Genomic DNA, 22614 nt, shown 5'->3' with positions numbered 1-22614 from the left:
TGTCGTGTTTGAACTTCGCCTTTTGCTTTCAGATCGATGCAGATAAACGCTGGTCTCTGGAATCCAGGTTATTTAGGGAGGTAGAGTTGACCCTGGGAAGCGTTTTCTTTTCGCCATGAATTCAGAGGCATCTTCGTGCCACACGCCGTCTCCTTCCTTTTGCCTCTTCACATCTCTGCTAGGAATTTGAAAAGTCAGGAAGAAAATCATTCCTTCTAATATCGAGCTCAAGGGACGCGGGTGGCGCTGTGGGTTAAACCACAGAGCCTAGGACTTGCCGATAAGAAGGTTGGCGGTTTGAATCCCCGCGACGGAGTGAGCTCCCGTTGCTCGGTCCCAGCTCCTGCCAACCTAGCAGTTCGAACGCACGTCAAAGTGCAAGTAGATAAATAGGTACCACTCCAGTGGGAAGGTAAACGGTGTTTCCGTGTACTGCTCTGGTTCGCCAGAAGCGGCTTAGTCATGCTGGCCACATGACCCGGAAGCTGTACGTCGGCTCCCTCGGCCAATAAAGCAAGATGAGCGCCACAACCCCAGAGTTGGCCACGACTGGACCTAATGGTCAGGGGTCCCTTTACCTTTACCTTTAATATCGAGCTCAGGTGGACTGGAGCAAAAAAAGAAAGAAAGACAATTGAGATGCAATCAAGTTCCACCCACCAAGGCTTGTTTTCAGAAATCATCCATGTGGGAACTCCATGTCTCACCATCTCAGGCTGTGCTTCCCAAGGCGGATGGGAGTTGTAGTTCAGCAGCAGCTGGAGGGTCAAAGAACCATTTTCTCTGCCTGCAGAAGAAACACACACACACAAACACGGTCCTGGAATATACATGGATTTTCTTTTAATCTGTGACATATTTTTAATCTTGAATATTAATCTGTAAATCATGGATGAGGGACAGGTGTCTTTGCAAATATTGTTGTGCTATGACTCCCATCATCCCTAGCCATTGACTGTGCCGGTTAAGAATGGTATCAGATGCTATCTCTGATTTAAATGGTTTCAGGTTATCATTACAGCTCTAGAACAGCAGTTTTAAAATAGCTAAAATACAACATTCTAAAAGCAAGATACAGTAATTATGAAAACAAACCAGAATAAGAGCAGGAAGACAAGTGTCTCTGACCGACAGGTTAAAACAACTAAAATGGTAACTATTACTATTTCCTGTATGGTTGTGGTGAACAACTGAGAAAGAGGGAGAGACAGAGATGAATAGTGGTATACATTTCTTTAGAAATAAAGGAAATAAGAAATACTCTAGATTGTGCAGAAAGACCTTCATTTCTAACTGGGTCTCCTGGAAAACCCATTTCTCCAGAGAGCCTGCAGCTTTTTCCTGGGGGGTCTTCCCCAAGGTCAGCAGAGAGGCTATAGGTGGGCAGTGTAGTGGTCAGAGGGTTGGACTAGGACCTGGAAGACCAGACTTCAAATCCCTGCACAGCCATAGAACTCCCTGGGTCACCTTGGGTCGGTCACAGCCTCTCAGCCTCCCCTCCCTCACAGCTCCAAATGCGGATGAAGAGAACCATATACGCCACTGTGAGCTCCTTGCAGAAAATAGTGGGGTATACAGTGGTACCACGGGTTACAGACGCTTCAGGTTACAGACACTTCAGGTTACAGACTTCGCTAACCCAGAAATAGTACCTTGGGTTAAGAACTTTACTTCAGGATGAGAACAGAAATCACACGCGGCGGTGCAGCAGCAGCACCGGGAGGCCCCATTAGCTAAAGTGGTACCTCAGGTTAAGAACGGACCTCCAGAATGAATTAAGTTCTTAACCCGAGGTACCACTGTAAATGCAATAAATAATAAGCAATCAGGCTCATTCCATGGGGTATTGGCATCCCGAGTGCTTTCTCAGAGCTTCCATTTAAAGAGACTCCAGAAGTCCTGTTCTAAGCCGATGCTCCACCAGACCCGTTGGAGAGAAATCGCTCCTCTTAATTCTGCATATTTCTGCAGACATATCTTTTCGATGAAATGCTTTTAATGGCCGGCTTGTTCTGTGCTTTCTCGGTGTCCTTTGGGGGCAGACCGATTCTTTCCACCCACGAAAAGGGGGGCTTTTCAGTGTACATATGTTAGGAAAGAAGCGATGCATTCAGCTCAATAACTAGTAGTTCCCTTCCTCTCCACCCCCCCCCGGCCTCTGTCTCTCTTGTTTTGTTTTTGGAGTTCGAGATCCTGCCAGCTTAATTGCTCAGCCGGTGGATACTAGCTACTGGCAGCGTCCCATTGTCCTGCGTAATTAAAATTCGAGCAGAACGTCTGCTAAGCACGGAATCGTTTGACAGCGTCGGGTTGCAGAGTGCTTCTGGTTATTGCAATTATAACCAAATGGCTGCCGTTCTTGTTTGTGTGTGTTTTTATAGTGGCTAATCTCTGTGCTTGTAAGGAATACAATCGAGAATGTTTCTTGGGCGGGAATAGCGGGCTCCTTTGTAAATTCACAAAGTGTTGGTGTTGGTTTGCTTCTTGGAGTTGTTGTGGTCTTCTCCCCCCCTTTAAACTGCTAACAAAAGCAATTTAGATTGCTTTGAAGAGACTGCATGGCTGTGGCATAGGGCAAGTGTTGGATCCTTTGCCATTTTCTTCTTTGAAACCACTAAAGCATTGGGGAGGAGGAGCGGGGGAACCAGTATATAATGGGATCAGCAACCAGTTCCTCTGGAGAGGTCCTGCTGAACTCTGTTGAAAGGGAAGTGGCAGCTATAAGAGGCAACTTCCAGCCTTCCAGGATACGGATTGCTACTCGAGGCTTCAGGAGCACCCAAGTCTCTCTGTATTCTCCTCCGGCTACCTGAGACCGAAAGCAAATAAGGTTTCTGGAAACGCATTGCAGCAAGGACTCCTCCTAGAAGATATTTTCCTGGCACAGGCTAGCAGGCAGGCTGCTCAAGCTTATTGTGCAGTGTAAGGGAAATCAGCACTGCAGGTGGTGTAGCTTGGGCAGATGCCTTCTAGACGTTACTGGACCTCCAACTCCCACCAGCCCCAGGCAGCATGCCAGTGTTCAGGGATGTGGTCCAACATCATCTAGAGGGCACTGTATTGGTTACCCCTGAGCTAGGGGTAGTTCCAAGCTTACTCCAACTGAGCTTTCATAAAGTAGGAGCCAGCCTGGTCTTAGTATGGGAGGATGAGCTATAGGCAGCTGTCAAGTGGGAGCCAGACTCGGGTCAGGGCAGAGGGGTTCAGTCCCAGGAACACACCAAGAGTTGGAAGAATCCAGAAAAGACGACCATTGCCAAAGTGAAATTCCAGTCCAAATCAGATAGAAGGGCCGTAGCTCAGCAGTAGAACAGTGGGGTGTAGTGGTTAGAGCGTTGGACTAGGATCTGGGAGACCAGGGTTCACATCCCCGCTCAGCCATGACGTTCAGTTCATGACCTTGGGCCAGCCACTCATTCTCAGCCTAACCTAGCTCACGGGGTTGAGGATCGAACGGGTAGGAGGAGAACTTGAGATCCTTGGGGGAAAGATGGGAAATCAATGCAACAAACAAACATCTATTTTGCATGAGGGAGATCCAGAGTTCAACCCATAGTATCTCCAGGTTTTTGTTGTTGTTGTTGCTGTTTAGTCATTTAGTCGTGTCCGACTCTTCATGACCCCATGGACCGGAGCATGCCAGGCACTCTTGTCTTCCACTGCCTCCCGCAGTTTGGTCAGACTCATGCTGGTAACTTCGAGAACACTGTCCAACCATCTCGTCCTCTGTCGTCCCCTTCTCCTTGTGCCCTCCATCTTTCCCAGCATCAGGGTCTTTTCCAGGGAGCCTTCTCTTCTCATGAGGTGGCCAAAGTATTGGAGCCTCAGCTTCAGGATCTGTCCTTCCAGTGAGCACTCAGGGCTGATTTCCTTCAGAATGGAGAGGTTTGTTCTTCTTGCAGTCCATGGGACTCTCAAGAGTCTCCTCCAGCACCATAATTCAAAAGCATCAATTCTTCAGCAAGGGCCGTGCCAGTTAGTTTAGACCAGGGTTTCCAAAACCTCCAGCTGTTTTTGGACTACAATTCCCATCAACCCTGACCACAGTTCCTGTTAGCTAGGGATGATGGGAGTTGTAGTCCAAAAACACCTGGAGACCCAAGCTTGGAAAACCCTGATTTGGACACTACTGAGCTTGGTGAACCAGTGGTTTGGTTCAGTATTAAGCAGCTTCCTATGCTCCTAAGAAATCTTTTACACTCCTTCCCATGGAGGACAATGGGTGAGCAGTCTGGGTTGGGGAAGCCACTCCTGTACCTGGGAACTATTTCATTACTCGGGGAGGTTTTCCCACCTCTTGGGGGCAGCTGTGGCTGGAGCTGAAGATTCTGGGTTGTAGCCCTGGTAGCCCTAGCAAGTGGTTGCTATAGCGTTTGAGTATAGTACGCACTTGCCACCTGCAAATTTTATTGGTGCTTACTATAAAAAATACATATTTTTAAAAAGGAATAAATATGCCGCTCAAGTTAATTGGATGCACCTCTTAGTCAATTAAAATGTTCTAATAATAATAATTAATAACTATTTATACCCCGCCCATCTTGGCTGGGTTTTCCCAGCCACTCTGGGCGGCTTCCAGCAAAACACAAAAATACAATAGTTCCAATAGATTGATTGCAGTAATTGCTTAGCTGATTAAAAGCTGCATCCTTGCTTTTTTATTTTTCATATAGTACACATATTAACATAATTCACACAGAGAAATACAAATCAACCTCCCTATTATTTCAGCATAATAATAATGCTGATAAAATCACATCAAACTTTTTTTGTGTTTTAAAAGCAAGACTCTGTTTAAAAGCATGAAGAAAAAGTTGCTAGGCAGGAAGAAGAAAAATTAAACCTTTCCTTTTTGATCTCAGAAGCAACAAATTAATGCTATTGATTGAATAGCTTTCCTGACCAAAAATAGAAAAAAGGTGGTATCCTTTTGAGAATGTTATTGGGGTGAAGAATTGATCTTCTACTGCTTTGTTGTCCAGAATGACAGTCATTTATAAAAAGGGCGGTCATGACACACCCTTGCAGCCTTGACCGCTGCTTCTGTTAAAAAGAGAATATGGTGTTAACACCTTAGGACAGCTTCATGGGAGATGTAGTCTAAAACATCTGGAGGTCACCAAGGCAGGGTAGCAAGACCTCCAAAGTTGACCTGAAATCTCCAAGCTTGCCTTGGAGTGGTGCATGCTCTAGTTATCTCCCACTTGGACTACTGCAACGTGCTCTATGTGGGGCTACATTTGAAGGTGACTCGGAAACTACAACTAATCCAGAATGTGGCAGCTAGACTGGTGACTGGGGGCAGCCGCGAGACCATATAACACCGGTCCTGAAAGACCTACATTGGTTCCCAGTATGTTTCCGAGCACAATTCAAAGTGTTGGTGCTGACCTTTAAAGCCCTAAATGGCCTCGGTCCAGTATATCTGAAGGAGCATCTCCACCCCCATCGTTCAACTGAGACACTGAGGTCCAGCGCCGAGGCGCTTCTAGCAGTTCCCTCACTGCGAGAAGCCAAGTTACAGGGAACCAGGCAGAGGGCCTTCTCGGTAGTGGCACCTGCCCTGTGGAACGCCCTCCCATCAGACGTCAAAGAAATAAACAACTATCTGACTTTTAGAAGACATCTGAAGGCAGCCCTGTTTAGGGAAGTTTTTAATGACTGATGTTTTAATGTATTTTTAATATTTTGTTGGAGGCCGCCCAGAGTGGCTGGGGAAACCCAGCCAGATATTATTATTATTATTATTTCTTAAAGAAGATTGCACATACAGCATGGCCAGTGATCAGGGATGATGGATGTTGTAGTCTAGCAATATCTGGCAGGCTGTAGATTCCCCATCTTTGACATATGCTTTGTGAGCAGAAGGTCCCTGGCATTGATGGTCAAAGACTCCCTGGGATGAATCACTGCCAGTCAGAGAAGACAACACTGCTTTTCAGGGACACAGTGCCTGAACTGGCATAGGCAACTTGCTATGTAATACAGGGTTGAGATCATTTTAGCTCTAAGACACCAAGAAGTGATTCGAAATGCCAGGGGAAGCTGGTCTTAGTGTTCTCCTTTTAGAACTCAGCTGGGAGGATGTTGAGGGGAAAAGTAGAATTAGTTGGTTCTGCCTGTCATTGGCTCCAGCGCCACCTACTGTTGGGTTCCCTACCGTCAGCCCCACCAATCGCAACGGGCACAAGCCATCACTGAGAAATACTGAATTAGACTGCAGGGGTCAGCAAACTTTTGCAGCAGGGGGCCGGTCCACTGTCCCTCAGACCTTGTGGGGGGCCAGACTATATTTTGAAGAAAAAAATTGAACGGATTCCTATGCCCCACAAATAACCCAGAGATGCATTTTAAATAAAGGCACACATTCTACTTATGTAAAAACATGCTGATTCCCGGACCACCTGTGGGCCGGATTGAGAAGGCGATTGGGCCGGATCCGTCCCCTGGGCCTTAATTTGCCAACCCATGGACTAGAGCAGTAGGAGGCAACCTATGGCCCAGGGGCCAGATCCAGCCCAATCGCCTTCTCAATCCGGCCCATGGACAGTCTGGGAATCAGCATGTTTTTACATGAGTAGAATGTGTCCTTTCATTTAAAATGCATCTCTGGGTTATTTGTGGGGGATAGGAATTCGTTCATCCCCCCCCCCAAAAAAATATAGTCCGGCCCACCACATGGTCTGAGGGACGGTGGACTGACCCACGGCTGAAAAAGGTTGCTGACCCCTGGACTAGAGGAACAACTGCCATTTTGACAAAAAGAAAAGAGGATGCCACCATCTGATGGCCTTCTAGGGAGCCGATTGTTCTATTCCTGGAAAAAACTAGAGTCTCTTAAACTTAATTCATAAGCTCTGTCTAATGTTTAATGTTACGATGATATAAGGAGCAGGGTGGGTGTTAGGGTGAGGGATCCTGAAAACGAGATCTCCCTTCTCTCTCATTGCTCTGTAAAGAAAGGAAGAATTAAACTCTTGGCTTGGAGTCTGTTTAATGGACTGGGCAGCACAATTGGGTAATTCATCATCTAAAGGATATGAAACTCAATATTAGCATATAATGTAATAAACCCCTTTAAAAATTTGCATAAAAGGTGATTGCGTGTTGCATTTTAATTTAATTGGGTCCAATGAACCCTCGCACGTATTAGGTTTTTTAAAAATTAAATGATGGGATTTCGTATCGGTTTCATGGCAAAATAAATTCCAAGGAGAGGCTCTTCTGTTGGCAGATAGGAATTTTAGGTTTGCACATAATTATTTCTACCTGCCTATTAGCAAGTCGTTAATGTTCCATGGGCATAGTGCTTGTTTCCCTTCTACCCCCAGTTCCTACGTGTCTTTTATTTGTAATCGGAAAACCGTACAAAAGGTAATGATCTCAGCTTTTCCACAGCACCTTTGCAGAAGAATTATGGTACATTAGCTTTAAGAAGTCAGTGATGTATAATTCATGGGGGCTCAGTGGGTTTTGCAAATCTCCTGGCTGTGTACAGCTGTTAATTTGCAGAGTTCGTTGGAAAACAAATTTTGGATGTGCTGCAGCTTGATGCTGAGTTTCCATTGTGATGGCAGCACAGTTGGAATGGAAAGATTCTATTTAGTTTACATTTAAAGGTGAACTTACTTAATTTACACTTTTCGAAAAGCAACTCTGAAATCCAGCCATCCTTCAAAATTTGCACTTCTCTGAATTTTGCAATGACATTTTTTCCCCAGCCAAGTAACGTGAACCAAAAATGCATATGCTAGGGTAGTTTGCACAAAAGTACAAATATTAGTAAAACTAACACACATAAATGTATTATATCAAATAGCTCTGTTTAGGGTAGGTAAAGTCTTGATAACATAAATGTTTTAAGTTTTTTGTATTAATCCAGTATATTTTCTTTTAATTTTTGAATGATTCTGTGTACATTGCGGCAGCCTTTGACTATGTGCAGTAAAACTGACTGACTGACTGTTACTGAAAAATGTTGACTTTGCAAAATGTTTCTGTTAGGCAAAATTGCATACAATTGCGTGTCTTAGGAGAAATTTGCACTAAAATGCTGATGAATTTTCGTGGGGATTTTAAAAGTATGAATCGTGAACTAATGTGGGAAACGGAATGATTTCTCTCTTGCCAACACCAGCTTTTCTTTCACTCCTCATAAGAAGCCCTTTAAGTCTGGGCTAGTATCTGCCCTAGCTTTTCATAAATTCTACTTAAATTACCAACAAAAACCTCTGACAGTATCTTTGATATCCCGAATTAATTGAAATGATTACTTTCTGTTGAAATAAACTCAAAACATGTGCCTCACATCTGCTGTACTATAGCTTGAAGTAAGGTTCAAAAGTGTAACACACACACACACACACACACACACACACAGTATAAGCAGTGTGCTAGCCACTGTCTTTATTTATTCTCTTTTATGTGAATTAATACTGGAGAACCTCTTGAGAATATCAGAGGCTGCTGGATCATGCCAATGGCCCATCTAGTCCAGCGTTTTGTACTCACGGGGGCCAACCAAATGCCTGCAGGAAACCCGCTAACAGAATTCGAACTCAAGACCACTCTCCCCTCCCCAACCATGGCGGCAGTGCAGCTTCAATGGCTAGCGGCTGTTCCTTCTCCTCTTCCTTCTCCTGCCACCACAACCATCAAGGGCGCTGCTTTCCCCCTCCTTCTCCTCCGTGATAGGAAGAGGATGAGAACGAGCCAGTCACTGAAACTGCGTTTGGCCCTGATATTTTTGAATACTGGGGGGTGAGCAAAAGGGTTGGGTCCCTAGTAGCCTGTGATAGTCCTCTCCTCCATATGGACCATTAGCCTGATCCAGTAGGCTCTTTTTCTAAGGCTAGGGATGTCGCCTCCCTGATACCTGAGAGTGAAACCTTTGCTTGTAGAGCCAAAAGTACCATTACTGGGAACGAGCAATAGCTCAGTGCCTCCAGATGGCACCGGGTTCAATGCCCACCATCTTCAAGTAAGGCAGGGAGAGTTCCTTTCCTGAAACTTTGGAGAGCCATTGCCCATCATCAACAACAACAATAATAAAAATAAAATTTTATTTATATCCCGCCCTCCCCAGCCGAAGCCGGGCTCAGAGCTGCTAACAACAGTAAAATAATACAGCATTCTAAAATCAATTCATTATAAAATCAGTTCAAATCAAATTGATGGCAACCATTGGGCTAGAGGTCTGTGAAGAATTACATGCAGATCATATGGAGTTACCTGAATGCAACCGTCTGAAACCGTCAGGTAGTTTTCACTGTTCCTGTGTTCTACTTAGATGGAAATTACTACAGTCACACCTTGGATCTCAAACACCTTGGCTCCCAAACAAATTGGCTCCTGGACGATCGAAACCCGGAAGTGAGTGTTCTGGTTTTTGAATGATTTTCGGAAGCTGAACGTCTGGCGCGGCTTCCGATTGGCTGCAGTACACTCCCGAAGCCAATTGGAATCCATGCCTTGGTTTTCGAATGGTTCTGGGAGTCGAACGGACTCCCGGAACACATTCTGTTCAAGAATCAAGGTACTACTGTAGTTCAAATATATAAAATTGAACATGATTTATATCCCACTTCATAATAATCGGAATAATACAAATCTATAGATAACAAAAATCCTTAGCATTTGCTTCTGAAGGAAACTAGCAAGCTCCCTTAGTCAGCGAATGAGTCACTGGCTTTCTGGTAATTTTTCTGGACTTTTTGCAGCTACTGCATCTAATCGTTATTCGTTTTTTTAAAGAAGCAAAATCATTTTTAATTTGCAGCAGTCTTCCCCCTCCCCAATCACCATAGGGTGCTAAATGTACATTATCAGTTACAAGCATACATTTATGGAAGGGGTTCAATTTAGAAAACGGTGCTTAATGTTTTGAAGCGATTCATTACGAACCAGTCTGGAATCCTGAGCAATAATTCACTCCTTAAGAACACAGCAAACCACTGGTGTTTGATGGATGGAAGTCAGTGGGGTGGCCATGCTCTGGGAATTGATCCAATGGGGGCAGAAGCGGCTGGCGACTTCTGAACAACCTCCGTTGGCATTGCTGCTGGAGGCAAATTCACAGTGTATCTGCTTTCAACCCCTGACATCTCCCTGGAGGAAGAACTGTGAGGGGAGAGACTCCATCAGGCAAGGCCTTCTTCCACCTGCCTTGCCCCACCCTCCAGTCTCTGCTTCTCAATTTGTATTGTATTATTTTATGCACTGTGGCTTGCTGTTGTTTTTTTTTTTATTATAAATTTTTTATTGGTTTTTCAACACATATTAAAAGACAATACAACACAATACATAAACAAACAAACATATAAACACGTATAATTTCTTAACCTTTATTTCCTTAGACCTTCTTTCAGCGACTTCCCCATACCTCCCCTTTCTGCATCCCTGTTTTAAATCATTCCAGCAACCCCTAATTTCAATTTCTTATAGCACTTTCTTTAAATCTTTTTTCTCATATCCAATTGTTTGTCACTGCAATTCTATTTTGCGTTACCCAAGACATTTTAACATTCATTAATTTTACAACAATTCTTAAGATAAACTTTAAATTTCTTCCAATCTTCTTCCACCGTCTCTTTCCCTTGGTCACGGATTCTGCCAGTCATCTCCGCCAGTCTCATGTAGTCGATCACCTTGGTCTGCCATTCTTCCAGTGTGGGTAGTTCTTGTGTCTTCCAATACTTTGCTAAGAGTACTCTTGCTGCTGTTGTAGCATACATAAAAAACGTCCTATCTTTCCTTGACACCAATTGACCTACCATGCCCAGGAGGAAGGCTTCTGGTTTCTTCACGAAAGTGCATTTAAGCACCTTTTTCATTTCATTATAAATCATTTCCCAGAAGGCCTTGGTCCTTGGGCACGTCCACCAAAGGTGGTAGAAAGTACCTTCAGTTTCCTTACATTTCCAGCATTTATTATTGGGCGTGTGATAGATTTTTGCAAGCTTGACTGGGGTCATGTACCACCTATAAATCATTTTCATAATATTCTCTCTTAAGGCATTACATGCCGTAAACTTTATACCGGTAGTCCATAACTGTTCCCAGTCAGCAAACATAATGTCATGCCCAATGTCTTGTGCCCATTTAATAATAGCTGATTTAACCGTCTCATCCTGTGTATTCCATTTCAACAGCAAGTTATACATTCTTGACAGATTCTTAGTATTGGGTTCCAATAGCTCTGTTTCTAATTTTGACCTCTCCACCTGGAAGTGTGGCTTGCTGTTGTTTTATTGATTGTAGTTTCGAAATTATTTATTGTAATTGTTAAGAGTGGGTTTCTGTTTAATTTTTATATGCTGATATTATTATTCTATACTAGTCTAATGATTGTTGAATGTTACTTTATTTGATGTAGATTGCTTATTTTAAAGCTGTTTTATTACCACATTTTTGTATTGCATTAGGTGTAAGGTTACATTCTTTGTTTCTTCAGCTTGTAAACGAAAGCCAGCAGTGCAATGAGGTGGAAGCACTGCTGCGGCCGCATTTTGAGCCGCTAAAACCCGCCCCCAATTGGATCCCCCTGATTGGATGGCTGCCAGGGGATGAGATGCGGCAGGAGGGACAGCAGAGCAGGGTCAGAACGCCCCCTGCTAAAGGCGGGAAATGGCTCCCGCTCAGAACTCTTCCCCTCTGGGAGGAGGAGAGGCTTTGTAAAATAGAAAGGCGGTGTACAAATTAAAAGTGATGATGATGATGATGATGATGAAGGAGATACACTCAGGCAGCTGGCTCTAGTAAGACACAGAGGAGCAGCCATGAGAGGTTGGGGCATCTCCTCAGCAACCATCCAGCTCCTTTGCTTCCCACTGCTTCTCGTCCTCCACTTCTGAGTTTGAAACGGTTTTGCAAGCGAGATGGACAGTGGTGGCGGCAGCAGAGCAGGATGGATGCCCTGCCCTGGCTGTTGCTCCACAACTCCCCTGAGCTGTTCTTCATGAGCCCTGTTCAGTTGTCCTGGAAGAGATAGTCGGATTGGGAAGAAGGGGGGAAAGGTCCTGAAGAGTTAGACAGCAGAGATATTGGGAAGGCTTTCAGCAGGTTCAGACAGGCTTCATCTGGTCTCTGAGATGTCTCAGTTTTGGCAGAGGGGGAGGTGGTAAATCCTGGATCTGGATCCTGGGGAGGGGCTGTTAGAGAAATCAATGAAGTTTGGCTTCAGGATTAAGGATGACCGACTTTGATCTGGTCAACAGTTGAAGTGTGGATGTAACGAAGGATAGGGGGTGAGGGTGGCTCCAGTTTCATTCTGCTCTAGCTGCTGAAGATGTGCAAAGATGTTCTAACATGTTCAATAATCACAGGCTGTGAGCAGAGCAAAATAATTGCTAGACGAGCAGATTTTAAAAGGGCAAACCTATTTTAGTCAATTGTTGGAATCTTCTTGCAACTTTTGCCGTTTTTCACTTTTGCACATTCAAGGAAGCAGCTCACGTGCTTGTTGCGTGTCGCCTACCATGTAGACATTTTGCACTTTGTGCAATGTTCAGAGCCCCTCGTGGCACAGATGGGCAAGGTGACTTCTGATGGGCATATCAGAAAAGGAAAGCTATGCCACTGGCCCCTGTTTCAGGTGATTATCTTGTAGTCTAAACATTGTGCCTGCCCCTCCTCAAGAGCAAGGCGTAGGGGAGGTGTCACTCATTGACTCAACATCTTAGCTTGCTTGGCCATTCACATGTACCATACCGACTTGAGCATTAAAGCTTGTGGCAGAAGCCATAACTTGATTCTGAGTTCTTCATCCCATGAGAGACCAGGGAAGCCAGCCACTGCCTCCCACCTCTGCTGCTGCGATGGTCTAGAACAGGGGTCAGCAAACTTTTTCAGCAGGGGGCTGGTCCACTGTCCCTCAGACCTTGTGGGGGGCTGGACTATATTTTGAAATTAAAAATAAAAATGAATGAATTCCTATGCCCCACAGATAACCCAGAGATGCATTTTAAATAAAAGGACACATTCTACTCATGTAAAAACACACTGATTTCCGGACTGTCTGCGGGCCGGACTGAGAAGGTGATTGGGCTGGATCCGGCCCCCGGGTCTTAGTTTGCCTACCCATGGTCTAGAAGCTTTCACAAGGCTGTCATTGCACTGCAGTTCACAGTGCCATCTGTTGGCAGCTGGCTGTACAAACTGCAGCGTGACGACAGCCTTAGGAAAATATACTATAGGAGAGAGTTAATTTATGTGGCTAGTAACCATTGATTAGCTTATCTTCTGCAGATTTGTCCATTCCTCTCTTAAAGTAAGCACAGTTTCGAGGCAGGAAATATAGATGTGGAATCTTCACTAGTATTTTTCAGTGGGTGTGAATAACTGATCTATGAAGAATGCAAGTGCCACTTATTCTGTATCCATTATAACACTCATTTAGTTCTTGGCTGCATTCCATTGTCCGGATAGTCTTTAGAATATGTTTCTATGCAATGTATTGTCCTGCGTGTGCGCGTTTTCTGGATCAATAAAGTGTTTTTAGGGGATAGCTAATCTAATTCTCTGTGTGTGTGGCTCCGGCTTCTTACGAAGCAGGCCCAAAGCAAATAGACTTTTTCTTTTCTTTTTGTATTCGTAGTGCATTACATCTGCAATACAAAGAAGAAAAATTGTACTTATGACAAACACTAAAAGCTCTATTTAAAAGATAAAAAGTATTTAGGATCATACTGATCTGGGAAATCACAGTACCAATAGCAAAGAAATTGTTTCCATGTCTTCTCAAGGACATTATGTATACCAGTAATTTCATACATTGCAATTTTTCCATTTAAAAATCTTCCTGTTAGGTTTTTAATATATAACAATATCGCTACAACAATTACACAGCTCTATCACTCTCTCTCTAATGAAATCATATGTTTAATTTCACCGACGTCTTTTATGAATTGCAGTTTTCTCAGTTTTGGTAAACAGGGGAAAGTTGCAAAGGGAATGATTACATACTGTAGCTGTTACCTGGCAGAGGAAAAGAAAATAATGGAAAACTACATACAGTATTCCAATTTTCTATAGGCTTCTGATATTTATTGCAGCCTTTGATGGAGGCATTTAATGCGTGTTGAGAGATGTCTAGATGTGGGAGTCAGATGGGCAGGTGACCCTCTCGTTAACTTCTTCCTCCGAAGAAAAGTATTTTATTTTTAATTTCATTCATTGCCTCTTCTAAGGGGATACTCCTGATTTGTGTTTATGTGTGAGGGAGGAGATAATTAGCCGGTTGGGCTTGATTCAGAACTCTGCAGGAGTGAAGCATGCTATGACCCACATCCAGGTAGTTTTTGCATGGTAGTGAAATATGCTAGTTAAACTATTATAGTCTGTTCTCCCTAAGTGCAGAAACAGCTCAAAGTAACTCCTTTGGATGACATGCATAAGGAAAGGAAAATTGGGCATTTCCCATATCCCTACGAGCAGGAAATCAGCAAGGGTGGTGAACCTTTGGCCCTCCAGATGTTGCCAACTACAACTCCTATCATCCCTGTTGAGAGCCAGTGTGGTGTAGTGGTTGAGAGCGGTAGACTCGTAATCTGGGGAACCGTGTTTGCGTCTCCGCTCCTCCACATGCAGCTGCTGGGTGACCTTGGGCTAGTTACACTTCTCTGAAGTCTCACAGCCCCACTCACCTCACAGAGTGTTTGTTGTGGGGGAGGAAGGGAAAGGAGAATGTGAGCCGCTTTGAGACTCTTTTGAGTAGTGATAAAGTGGGATATCAAATCCAAACTCTTTTTCTTCTTCTTCTGTTCATATGTAATGAACAAACTATGTATGTAATGTCAAACTATAGTTAGCCATGAATGTCCAAGCCTGCTGTCACTCGCAACAAAACTGATGGTGACTTTCATCCTCCTCCAGCCCTCCTGCTGCTGTTCTACCCAGAGCTAAACCACAATTTGGCTTATCATTACGTCTGAACCAGAGCTCATGGTTTGTCTCCCACAAGCAAACCATGAGCAATAAACCAAAAACAAACCATTGCTACGGCTTGCGGTTTGTCTGGGACACCAGCACTTTGACTTGTACTTGAAAATGGGCTGGAAGCCAGGGGAGTTATTTCCATCCCAACATGATATGTTTCCACCAATTGATCCCCCAGGCAACCCACGGGTGGCTGTATTTTGAACTAAGTGTAGTGTTGAAACAGTCTTGAAAAGCACTAGTGTGTACAACACAGCATAGGAGTCAACCCTAGATTTCCCCAAAGTTATGGATACCTGTGGGCAAATCCTCTCTTTTGAACGATGAAGAATTTTGAGCAGAGTATTGGGTCTTTGTAGCTATCACAAGCAGAGTCAAAGGCATCTGGTTGGTCACTATGGATAATAATAATAATAATAATAATAATAATAATAATAATAATAATAATTTATTTATACCCAGCCCATCTGGCTGGGCTTCCCCAGCCACTCTGGGTGGCTTCCAACAAAATATTAAAATACAGTAATGCATCAAACATTAAAAGCTTCCCTAAACAGGGCTGCCTTCAGATGTCTTCTCAAAGTCTGGTAGTTGTTGTTCTCTTTGACATCTGGTGGGAGGGCGTTCCATAGGGCGGGTGCCACTACCGAGAAGGCCCTCTGCCTGGTTCCCTGTAACTTGGCTTCTTGCAGTGAGGGAACCACCAGAAGGCCCTCGGCGCTGGACCTCAGTGTCTGGGTAGAACGATGGGGGTGGAGATGCTCCTTCAGATATACTGGACCAAGGCCGTATAGGACTTTAAAGGTCAGCACCAACACTTTGAATTGTGCTCGGAAACGTACTGGGAGCCAATCTAGGTCTTTCAGGACTGGTGTTATATGGTCTCGGCAGCTGCCCCCAGTCACCAGTCTAGCTGCTGCATTCTGGATTAGTTGTAGTTTCCGGGTCACCTTCAAAGGTAGCCCCATGTAGAGCGCATTGCAGTAGTCCAAGCGAGAGATAACCAGAGCATGCACCACTCTGGCGAGGCAGTCTGGACAACTGGCCTAATCCAGCAGGCTTTTCTTATGTTCTTGTTAGCTATGGTCTACATGACATATGCCATGTTCTGCACAAGATGGGGGCCTTCTTTTCTCATGAATTTTGGCTGTTTGAGTGATTTTGATCCAGCAAAATTTTATTGCCAGAAAATATTTCTTCACATTCGTTGCTAGAGATGGTTGTCACCAGGATGGCTTAATTGTGCCTCTCCTTTTCATTTCTTTTAATGCTTGAAGGTATGCTTCAGTTGCCTGAGTGTTACAAAAGAAAGAGCCCCAGAAACTATACAGGAGTATGATTAGGGTAATTAGTTACAAGTGACAGAGAACAAGCAATTAGAAAAGCCATTACACTTCCTCCCCCAAATCCTTTTTTCACATTCACCTTTTTCATCTGAGAGCTGTAAGATATTTGATTAAAACCCATGATAAAAGTATATCATTGGAAAGAGAGCCGTGTTTTACAATGAAGTACAGTTTGGGTTTTATTACATGTTCGGCACACAGCATCTCCTCCCATTTTCTATTTTGCTCTGGTTCAGGTCATCAAAATGGACAGCAGCCAGGAATGGAAAAAAGGGCACAGTATAATCAGCTTCATGCAATGTGGGAATCTCAACTAGATCATACATGACAAATGGCCACCCAACTTCTGCTTAAAAACCTCCAAGGAAGGAGAGTCTGTCACTTCTCATTCGAGTTTGTTCCACTGCCAAACATTAGAAGTTCTTCCTGATGTTTAGTCAGAAACTCCTTTCTTGAATCTACAGTGGTACCTCGGGTTAAGAACTGAATTCATTCCGGAGGTCCGTTCTTAACCTGAAACTGTTCTTAACCCGAAGTACCACTTTAGCTAATGGGGCCTCCTGCTGCTGCCGCGCCGCCGGAGCACAATTTCTGTTCTCATCCTGAAGCAAAGTTCTTAACCTGAAGCATTATTTCTGGGTTAGCGGAGTCTGTAACCTGATGCGTATGTTACCTGAAGCATATCTAACCCGAGGTACCACTGTATAGGTTTTGGAGGAGCAGAAAACAAACTTGCTCCATCTCCCATGTGACAGCCCTTTAGATATTTGAAGATGGCTGGCCTATCTCCTCTTAGTCTCCTCTTTTCCAGGCTAAACATACTCACTTCCCTCAACCATTCCTCATAAGGTTTGGTTTCCAGATCCTTGTTCAGCTTGGTCGCCCTCCTCTGCACACATTCCGGCTTGCCAATATCCTGCTTAAACTGTGACACCCAGACCTGGACACACTACTCTTGGTGTGGCCTGAGGAAGGCAGAATAGAGCAATTCTATGACTTCCTTTGATTGGGAGACTAGACTTCTGTTGGTGCAGCCTATTACAGCACTAGATTTTGATGCTGCATCACACTATTGACACATGTTCAGCTCGTGGTCTACTAAGACCCCTAGATCCTTCTCACATGTACTACCGACAAGCCAGGTGTCCCCCAGCTTACGTTTGTGCAGCTGGTTCTTCCTGTCTAAGTGTAGAACCTTACCTTTGACCCTGTTGAAATTCTTTTTGTTAGTTTTTGCCCAGTTCTCCAATCTGTTAGGGTCATCTTGAATTTTGTCCTCAGCAGCATTGCCTACCCCTCCCAGTTTGGCTAGCCTTCTCATTCGTGAATCTGTCTAATCCTCTCTTAATGCCATCAAAGTTGGCGAGCGTCAGTACACCTTGCAGGGTGGTGAATTTTATAATTTAACTCTTAAACCTTTTAACACTGTTGGAAATATACTTTTTTTGGGGGGGGGGTCTGTCCTAAATCCTCCAACATACAGCTTCATTGGATGTCAATGACTTCTTCTTCTTCTTCCTCATTTCCTCCCCCCCATTTTAATATTCTTTATTGATTAAAAAATTGCATGTCTATGCAAACATTATGTACTATCTCTTAACAGTTAGAATTTTTTTAATATAAAATAGAAAATTTAGAAAGAAAGAAAAAAATAAAAAATAAAGAAGTAACAAAGAAATAAAAAAGACAAAGTTATTTACATAGTAAAAGTACTGATCGACACCAACCCTTCCCACCCTTCTCAGTATACTGTTTGCTATAACATTCTTTTTTACACAGGTTTCCATTATACATTATCATTTCTTTCTGCTTTGTATACATTCCTTTGATCTTTTTCTTCACAAATATCGCTCAGTTTCTGCTAATATGGAGTTATTTGTACAATCACGTTTTACATAATTCTTCAATATGATCCATTCTCTAGTTGTTTTTTGTTTCGCTATTCCTCTAACTGATCCCGTCAGTTTTGCTAATTGTAGATATTCTAACATGAGTATCTGCCCATCTGTAATCTCTGAGAGCGTTTCATTTTTCCAGTTCCTTGCTATAAGGGATGTCACTGACCTCTAATGTTAAGAGAGAAGACTATCAGTGTCCACTAGCGATGGTGGCCATGCTCTGCTTCCACAGTTGGAGGCAGTAATGGTTCTGAATACCAGTTGTTGGAAACCGCAGAAGGGGAAAGTGCTTCTTGTGCTCAGGTTCTGCTTGCATGTTTACCACAGGCATCTGGTGGGCAACTGTGAAAACAGAGGGTGCTGAAGTAGATGGGCCATTCTCAGCCTTCTCCTTTCCAGGCTAAACAAACCCAACTCCCTCTATCATCTCTAATACGGCTCGGTTTCCAAAGACTTTAGCATCCCTTTATCTTTCCTTCTGCCATTTCAACCTTCTTTCTTTGGCGACCACTCATAGCCAAGTAATAATAATAATAATAATAATAATAATAATAATAATAATAATTTATTATTTATACCCCGCCCATCTGGCTGGGCCTCCTCAGCCACTCTGGGCAGCTTCCAACACAATATCAAATACAGTAATGTATCAACCATTAAAAGCTTCCCTAAACAGGGCTGCCTTCAGATGTCTTCTAAAAATCTTTGACATCTGATGGGAGGGCGTTCCACAGGGCGGGCACCACTACCAAGAAGACCCTCTGCCTGGTTCCCTGTAGCCTCACTTCTCACAGTGAGGGAACCACCAGAAGGCCCGCAGCTCTGGACCTCAGTGTCCGGGTAGAACGATGGGGGTGGAGACGCTCCTTCAGATATACTGGACCGAGGCCGTTTAGGGCTTTAAAGGTCAGCACCAACATTTTGAATTGTGCTCGGAAACGTACTGGGAGCCAATGTAGGTCTTTCAAGACCGGTGTTACGTGGTCTCGGTGGCTGCTCCCAGTCACCAGTCTAGCTGCTGCATTCTGGATTAGTTGTAGTTTCCGGGTCACCTTCAAAGGTAGCCCCACATAGTAAGAGCGTTTTCCATAAACACAGTTTTAACAGTGGGTCCGTAAGTGACAGTGGAGGCCATTCTGGATCCACACTTCCTTCCGAACAGAAAAATGGAAATGCTGGTGGTCAACAAAAGAGGTTTAAAGACTCTCTCAAGGCAAATCTTTAAAAATGTAGTATAAACACTGGGAAACAGTGGCCTGCGAGCACTCCAGTTGGAGAACAGCCTTTACCAAAGGTGTCATGGGCTTTGAAGATTCTTGAACTCAGGATGAAACGTGCTAAGAGGAAGGCATGCTTGGCAAACGCGCACTATGATCAACTCCTTCCTGGAAACCTATGTCCCCACTGTGCCATTTTGATTTCCCACCTTTTGCTGCAATGACATCATTACCACCTCCAATTCCCTTTCTAGGGACCTTTTCGATAAACCTTTTGATATTGGTGAAACCACGAAGACTGCGGTTATAAAAAGCAAAGGTTATGCGTATAGAAGGGAGAAGAGAGGGGAGAGGAAAGGAAGAATGCCCCCCATGATTCAGAGGCTGACTAGTGTATTAAACATTGGTGTTTATATAGTGATTTTGAGAATACACGTAGGCTGTTGCGATGGGTAGAAGGACCAGAAAGATGAATGGAATCAGAAGGAACATTAAGTGAATCTGAAGGCTAATGAGATTTCCCTCCAAACTTGTTCCGACATCAGAGAACTCCATTCTTTGCTGTAGAAGGAAATTATGCGGAGACATTTCAGAGAGGTTCCTAGTAGAAGAGACAGTTTGATTGCTGGACATGTTCCTCAGCCAGGGCATCAAGATCGTTTAGCCTTTTCATTGGCAATATGTGTCAATTATACCTTTCCCTTAAATTCTGAGAAGGCTCTTTTTCACTTCGTTTGTCTGCTCCCCTCCGATGATGTGCTGGGAAGCTAGAGTAGTTCAGGGGGGAAGTTACACTCAGTGCTGACTGACAAAGCACTCATTACGGCTCTATTAGGCATTGCCCAAGGGTGGTCTGTGGCCTGGGCTTCTTCATTAAGAAACCACCCCAGACTCTGCAACCCGAGCCAATGATGCAGACATGGCAAGGTGGATTGACTGAGTGAAGTGTTCTAACTTGAGATGGATTTGCAAGTGTTTTATGTTAGTTTTATTTTCCTGGATTTCCACCGGGATCAGCCTTGCTGAGGCCTGGCGATTATCGGTTTGCAGTGATGCGGAGGTGGGCTTTTTCACTGGTGTCGCTATTGTTATGGAAAGCTCTCCCTGCTGAAATACAAGAGAATGCACATCTGTATTGGCATTCTGCCAGCTTTTGAAAGCACACCTGCTTGTATGGGCATTCCCTTGATCTCTTGAACTGAGCATCCTGTTTCAATTGCTGTGTTGCTCTAATGGACCCGTTTCATTGCATATTTTAAACGACAGATGTTTACAGCCGTACCTCAGAAATCAACCGGAATCCATTTTGGAAGTCCGTTTGACTTCCAAAACATTCGGAAACCAAGGCTCAGCTTCTGATTGGCTGCAGGAGGCTCCGGAAGCTGCGGAAGCTGAGCCAGACGTTCGGGTTCCAAAGAACATTTACAAACTGGAACACTCACTTCCGGGTTTGTGGCGTTCAGGAGCCAAAACATTTGATTCATAAGGTATACCAGAACCAAGGTACAACTGTATTTTTTAACGCCTGTGTAACTGATTTTTATGCTTGTAAATAACTTAGAAGTCTATTTTGGCATTGGCCAGTATATATATATATATATATATATATATATATATATATATATATATAAAGAGAGAGAGAATGGCTAGTTTGTTCACATGCTCACACACTCCTCTCCTGGGTAAGCAAGGAACATTATCAGAAGGACACATTCTAGGCAGGCATAAATAGTCAAGGAACGTACCAAGCAGGGCTGGTGGAAGGTGTGACCCCCGAGAGTCCAAAGGGTCAAATAGACAGACCTGGAGGGCAACATTTGGCCTCTGTGCCTGACTCTCCCTACCCTGGACCACATTGGTTCTTAACCTGTGAGAAATCTCCCCAGCATCCAGGATAGGCACAATGAAAGAAATCCTTTGTTCCATCTCTCCCACACAGCGTTGTGGTTTTTTTTTTCTGTGAAAGTTGTGCTAAAAGCTTAGGATCTTCTATTGTGGAACTTTTGTAAACATATTCATTCCCTTTGCGTTGTTGCGTTATTGAAGGTGTCTTTCTTTTCCTTGACAGTTTTCATCAAGCTAGGAATTCCCTGGGCTTAATACCAAGCAGGAGGATTCAGCTATAAGGAGAAGAGCCTTCAGAAAAGAGGTATTGAATTCCTGCACTTGATTCCATTCTCTGTTCCTCCTGTGATGCTCTGTTCCTTTGATATTACATAAAAAAACATTTTTTTAATTCACAGACGTCCTTGCTGCTTCCTGTGTTCCGATTAATTCTTGCTGTAATTAATTGGATTCCCCATTTGCTGCTAATCATCAGCCTGAAGTGTGTGGTGTGTGTTGCTGCTGCTGATTCTCCATTGTGAATGGAAGGCTGGGAATGGGCTGAGATGGGAGGGCAGAGCCTGAGAGCTTTAAGATATAATGTCAGAAACTTGACTTTTCCAGCAGGACTGGAAACTCGCTGCTAAGTCTGCTGGGTGGCTGTGAAATGGGAACAAGGCAAAATGAGCTTTCTGCTAGCAAAATTAGCATTCCAAAGTATTATTCGAGCTTCACTTTTCCGTGCCATTTGTGGGGAAGGGCTGTCTGTTGCTCAGTGATAGAACGTCTACCTGAATCGCTGGAGAGTAATCGTCTTCTCTCCTTGGTGATCACTCATAGCCGAGTAAGAATGTCTTCCATAAACACAGTTTTAAAAGTGAGTCTGTAAGTGACTGTGGAGGCCAGTTCTGGATCCACACGTCCTTCCACAGCGGGGGCATTGGTTTCCAGACAAGAGTTGATCAAGGTGTGGATTTGCCAAGAGTGCCTTCCTCCTAGCATGTTTCTCCCTTGTGTCTTGAGTTCAAGTGTCTTCAAAGCCCATGACACCTTTGGTAAAGGCTGCTCTCCATTTGGAGCGCTCGCAGGTCAGTGTTTCTCGGTTGTTGGTGTTTATACTACATTTTTAAAGATTTGCATTGAGAGAGTATTTGAACCTCTTTTGTTGACCACCAGCATTGAGCTTTCCATTTTTAAGTTTGGAATAGAGTACAGTGGTACCTCGGGTTACATACGCTTCAGGTTACAGAGGCTTCAGGTTACAGACTCCGCTAACCCAGAAATAGTACCTCGGGTTAAGAGCTTTGCTTCAGGATGAGAACAGAAATCGTGCTCCGGCGGCGCAGCAGCAGCAGCAGGAGGCCCCATTAACTAAAGTGGTGCTTCAGGTTAAGA

At 44.0% G+C, this 22614-nt stretch overlaps 1 protein-coding gene across 25 annotated transcripts in view; it reads left to right on the top strand.

Moving 5' to 3' along the window:
* Window positions 1–22614, top strand: part of ARVCF (ARVCF delta catenin family member) — a 594486-nt gene that overhangs the window by 235206 nt on the left and 336666 nt on the right. For 24 of the 25 annotated variants that reach the window (XM_083589903.1, XM_083589899.1, XM_083589871.1 and 21 more), the window contains exon 3: window positions 21464–21544. The exons of the other annotated variant lie outside the window; for it this stretch is intronic. The gene's annotated coding sequence lies outside the window, so the exon portion shown is untranslated. The remainder of the gene's footprint in view (window positions 1–21463; window positions 21545–22614) is intronic. 25 annotated transcript variants of the gene reach the window in all.

The sequence above is a fragment of the Podarcis filfolensis genome, assembly GCF_964270895.1.
Source record: "Podarcis filfolensis genome assembly, chromosome: 16".
In the NCBI taxonomy this organism is placed as follows: domain Eukaryota; kingdom Metazoa; phylum Chordata; class Lepidosauria; order Squamata; family Lacertidae; genus Podarcis; species Podarcis filfolensis.
This window is presented reverse-complemented; position numbering and strand designations above follow the sequence as displayed.